Raw genomic sequence first — 6000 nt, 5'->3', positions numbered from 1 at the left:
TTTCCTCTTAGCCTCAGACCCCTTCCACGCTCCCAAGGTCTCCTTTGAACACTTTGACCTTCCCTTCCAGAGCCGGAAGACTAATAGGGGACACCAAGCCCTACCGTGCACAGAGGGTAACCATCATATTTCTGTAGAATTAAATGAGCCCCATGACAACACAGGAGATGATGGTCTGGTCCCTCCCTGGGGCCCTGGTGAGCACTGTATGCTGTCCATACCCCACCGCAGGTTCTCTGGGTCCTCCCTCCCTTGTCCTTTTCTCTCCCCACCCCTAACTTACTAAAGAAGGAATTTTTAGGAGACTGATTTTGTTTTGAAGGTCATTTTCCAGTTTTTTCCAGGAACCACAACAGATTTCCTGGGCTGGGGATCCAGCAAAGAGACTGAGAACCCCCAGGGAATTTGATTTGGGGGGCCGATGGGATTTGATTATAGAACTTCCACAGGACTGGGGAAACAGACTCTTGGAGGGCACAAACAAAACCTTGTGTGCACCAGGAGACAGGAGAAAGGAGCAGTGTCCCCACAAGAGACTGAGTTAGACTTGCCTGTGACTGTCAAGGAGTCTCCAGCGGAGGCGTGGATCAACAGTTTGGCCTCAGGCCAACAACAGGAAGGAAACACAGCACCCATCAACAGAAAATTGGATTAAAGATTTACTGAGCATGGCCCTACCCATCAGAACAAGATCCAGTTTCCCCCACAGTCAGTCTCTCGCATCAGGAAGCTTCCATAAGCCTTTTATCCTTATTCATCAGAGGGTAGACAGAGTGAAAACCATAATCACCGAAAACTAACCAAACTGATCACATGGACCACAGCCTTGTCTAACTCAATGAAACTATGAGCCATGCTGTGCAGGGCCACCCAAGAAAGACAGGTCATGGTGGAGAGTTTTGACAAAATGTGGTCCACTGGAGAAGGGAATGGCAAACCACTTCAGTATTCTTGCCTTGAGAACCCCATGGACAGTAGGAAAAGGCAAAAAGATAGGACACTGAAAGATGATCTCTCCAGGCTGGTAGGTGTCCAATATGCTACTGGAGAAGAGTGGAGAAACAAATCCAGAGAGAATGAAGAGATGGAGCCAAAGCAAAAACAACACCCAGTTGTGGATGTGACTGGAGATGAAAGTAAAGTCCAATGCTGTAAAGAACAATATTGCATAGCAACCTGGAATGTTAGGTCCATGAATCAAGGCAAATTAGAAGTGGTCAAACAGGAGATGGCAAGAGTAAACATCGACATTTTAGGAATCAGCGAACTAAGATGGACTGGAATGGGTGAATTTAATTCAGATGACCATTATATCTACTACTGTGGGCAAGAATCCCTTAGAAGAAATGGAGTAGCCCTCATAGTCAACAAAAGAATCCAAAATGCAGTACTTGGGTGCAATCTTAAAGATGACAGAATAATCTCTGTTCGTTTCCAAGGCAAACCATTCAGTATCACAGTAATCCAAGTCTATGCTCCAACCAGTAATGCTGAAGAAGCTGAAGTTGAATGGTTCTATGAGGACCTACGAGACCTTCTAGAATTAACACCAAAAAAGATGTACTTTTCATCATAGGAGACTGGAATGCAAAAGTAGGAAGTAAAGAGATACCTGGAGTAACAGGCAAGTTTGGTCTTGAGGTACAAAATGAAGCAGGGCAAAGGCTAACACAGTTTTGCCAAAAGAACACACTGGTCATAGCAAACATCCTCTTCCAACAACACAAGAGACAACTCTACACATGGACATCACCAGATGATCAATACTGACATGAGATGATTGATTATATTGATTGATTGAGAAGCTCTATACCATCAGCAAAAACAAGACTGGGAGCTGACTGTGGCTCAGATCATGAACTCCTTTATGCAAAATTCAGACTTAAATTGAAGAAAGTAGGGAAAACCACTAGACCATTCAGGTATGATCTAAATCAAATCCCTTACCATTATACAGTGGAAGTGAGAAATCGATTCAAGGGATTAGATCTGACAGACAGAGTGCCTGAAGAACTATGGACAGAGGTTTTGACATTGTACAGGAAGCAGTGATCAAGACCATCCCCAAGAAAAATGCAAAAAGGCAAAATAGTTGTCTGAGGAGACCTTACAAATAGCTGAGGGAAGAAGAGAAGTTAAAGGCAAAGGAGAAAAGGAAAAATGCCCATCTGAATGCAGAGTTCCAAAGAATAGCAAGGAGAGATAAGAAAGCCTTCCTCAATGATCAATGCAAAGAAATAGAGGAAAACAACAGAATGGGAAAGACTAGAGATCTCTTCAAGAAAATCAGAGATACCAAGGGAACATTTCATACAAAGATGGGCTCAATTAAGGACAGAAATGGCATGGACCTAACAGAAGCAGAAGATGTTAAGAAGAGTTGGCAAGAATAACATGAGAATGATACAAAAAAGATCTTCATGACCCAGATAATCACGATGGTGTGATCACTCACCTAGAGCCAGACATCCTGGAATGTGAAGTCAAGTGGGCCTTAGAAAGCATCACTATGAACAAAGCTAGTGGAGGTGATGGAATTCCAGTTGAGGTATTTCAAATCCTAAAAGATGATGCTGTGAAAGTGCTGCACTCAATAGGTCAGCAAATTTTGAAAACTCACCAGCGGCTACAGGACAGGAAAAGGTCAGTTTTCATTCCAATCCCTAAGAAAGGCAATGCCAAAGAATTTTCAAACTACTACACAATTACACACTCATCTCACATGCTAGTAAAGTAATGCTCAAAATTCTGCAAGCCAGGCTTCAACAATATTGAACCATGAACTTCCAGATGTTCAAGCTGGTTTTAGAAAAGGCAGAGGGGCCAGAGATCCAATTGCCAACATCTGCTGGATCATGGAAAAAGCAAGAGAGTTCCATAAAAGCATCTATTTCTGCTTTATTGACTACGACAAAGCCTTTGACTGTGTGGATCACAATCAACTGTGGAAAATTCTGAAAGAGATAGGAATACCAGGCCACCTGACTTGCCTCCTGAGAAATCTATATGCAGGTCAAGAAGCAAATTAGAACCGCACATGAAACAACAGATTGGTTCCAAATTGGGAAAGGAATACATCAAGGCTGTATATTGTCACCCGGCTTATTTAACTTAAATGCAGAGTACATCATGAGAAACGCTGGGTTGGAAGAAGCACAAGCTGGAATCAAGATTGCTGGGAGAAATATCACTAACCTCAGATATGCAGATGACACCACTCTTATGGCAGAAAGAAAAGAACTAAAGAGCCTCTTGATGAAAGTGAAAGAGGAGAACGAAAAAGCTAACTAAAACTCAACATTAAAAAAACTAAGATCTTGGCATCCAGTCCCATCACTTCATGGCAAATAGATGGGGAATCAATGGGAACAGTGAAAGACTATTTTTGGGGGCTCCAAACTCACTGCAGATGGTGACTGCAGTCTTGAAATTAAAAGATGCTTGCTCCTTGGAAGAAAAGCTATGAAGAAAAGACAGAATATTAAAAAGCAGAGCCATTGCTGACAAAGGTCTGTATAGCCAAAGCTATGATTTTTCCAGTAGTCATGTATGGATGTGAGAGCTGGACTGTAAAAAAGCTGAGCACTGAAGAATTAATGTTTTTGAACTGTGGTGTTGAAGACTCTTGAGAATCCCTTGGACTGCAAGGAGATCCAACCCCAGTCATTCTAAAGGAAATCAGTCCTGAATATTCATTGGAGGGACTGATGCTGAAGCTGAAACTCCAATACTTTGGCCATCTGATGAGAAAAACTAACACATTGGAAAAGACCCTGATGCTGGGAAAGATTGAAGGCAGAAGGGGATGACAGAGGACGAGATGGTTGGATGGCATCACTGACTCAATGGACATGAGTTTGAGCAAGGTCTGGGAGTTGGTGATGGACAGGGAAGCCTGGCATGCTGCAGTCAATGGGGTTGCAAAGTCAGACATGACTAAGCGACTGAACTGAACTGAACTCCCAGGTTTTTCATAGAGGAATGCACCGTTTTCTAGTGGTCATTATGGTTTCACATGTTCCCTCTCCTGGAAGGACCTTTCCAAGGACGGGGTCCAGCCCTGGTGGATCCAGGGTGATTCGAAGGTGGGGACGGAGTCGGCGTCTTTGGAAAAATACATATTTAATCACAGATATAGAGAGATTAGAAATGGATAGTGTAGTAGGAAGATCGGTGGAGAAAGAGGCTGAATAACTTGGATTACGTGGAATAGCATCCATGCTCCAGATGGGAATTCAGCCAGAAAAACGGTAGCGAGAAGCGACATGGGGGAATCAGTCTTTCCGGAAACTGATCCGATTTCTTTATTTTGGGGTTTGCTTATATACCTTTTGTTACACATAGGGATGAATACAGAGTCACGCGGGGGTCAGCAGTCCTGACCTTTATCAAAATCAGGTGCTTCACATAAATGTATAAAAAGGTACATCATCTTCTGGCCATGAGTGAGACCTGCTGACATTTTATGATCCTTTCTTTCTGATAACCAAAAAACTTATTTCTTCCAAGGGTGTTTTTTCTTAAACCAGGCACCACCCTCCAAATAAAGTTACATTTCTATAGGGTGAGGGTGTAGTGAGTTACAATCAAGAAAGGAATTTATTTAACCCAAGGTTAACATGATTAGTCTTAAAGGTTAATACTTATATGCTTAAAGGTTAATACTTATTTCTCCTATATGTTAGTTATAGTCATTACAAGGGTAGGGAACATGGAGATTTAGCAGCAAACATCAGCCCAACAAATGAAAATCCTTTCACCAATGTTCCCCTTAAGATCTATTTAGTCTTAAGATATGATAAAATTACATTTTTACATAGCAAGGACACAGTGATTTATAACAAAGTACAGTGATCTATTACAAAAGAGAAAATCCATTAACTCAAAAAGTCTAGTATTGTTAACATCAAACTACTATATTTCCTTTGCTATATTCCAAATACATTGATTAATATATTCCCAGGTGCCTAAGGATATGGAGGCCTGCGGCAATCATTGACTCAACAAGAAAAAGTCCTATGCTAATTAAGACTCTCAAAATACTCCAAAACTCTGTGCTGTTTAAGGTTGAGAGGTAGAAAACAATCATGTGAGTAGTGGCAGGAGTATGGATAATCCTGTCACACAAGCTAGTCTGTCAGCAGAGAGGTTTGACCTGAGACATCCTTGTCCCACCCAGAGCAGGGAATTAGCAGCAATTATTGACAGAACAAATGAAAAACCCTTCACCAATATAATTCCTAACCAACACACTATACTAATAATTTCTAACTCTCCAAAAGAATTTGCCTTTAGTAAGTCTAAAACATCTCGTGCCTCTCAGATTTGGAGGCTGTAAACAATCACATGTGGCCGGACGAACCTATACAGGCGGGCTAGATAACCTTAAGAGGAGTCCGTAAGCTGAAACACTCTTGTCATGCCCAGGAATTTTTATTGCCTTGGAGCTGCATCTCCCAGAGAAACGGTTATGGGGGAGAGCCCCCCGTAAAGTCAGAGGTGTAGGTGAGAGCATAAAACAGACTCTGGTTTGGGGGTTAGATGCTCGGGAACAGGGGGTTTCCTGAGGCATGATCAGCCTTTGCGTATGCCAAGCCTCCTTCCTCATGACCTTTGCCATGGGCGGAGTTCCTCACGCTGGCCCCTGGCAATTGGGTAAAACCTTGGGGAAGATAATCGGGGTAGGGGAGGGTGGCTTTTTAGAACCAAATCACTGCAGGCACACACGAGGCTCATCACCTAGCAGCTCTCCTGCAGCACCACTCAGCATAGGTCTGAGAAAAGAAGAGCTCAAGTTGTATCCTCTTCTTAGGGATCCAAAAGTTGTGTGCAAAGTAAAGATGGTGGGGGACCAGGTGTCCAGAAGAGCTCTTCGTTCCTCAGTCTTCACATTCAGGATGAATGGGCGAGGTGAAGGCATGCGCCTGAGAACAGATAGGTGGCCAGAAACCCACAGCTCCAAGAGCTAGGGGCACACAACGCCCAGGCAAGCAGCAGCAA

Source organism: Ovis aries, chromosome 3, assembly GCF_016772045.2.
Source record: "Ovis aries strain OAR_USU_Benz2616 breed Rambouillet chromosome 3, ARS-UI_Ramb_v3.0, whole genome shotgun sequence".
NCBI classification, from domain to species: Eukaryota; Metazoa; Chordata; class Mammalia; order Artiodactyla; family Bovidae; genus Ovis; species Ovis aries.
Note: the sequence above shows the minus strand (reverse complement) of the source record.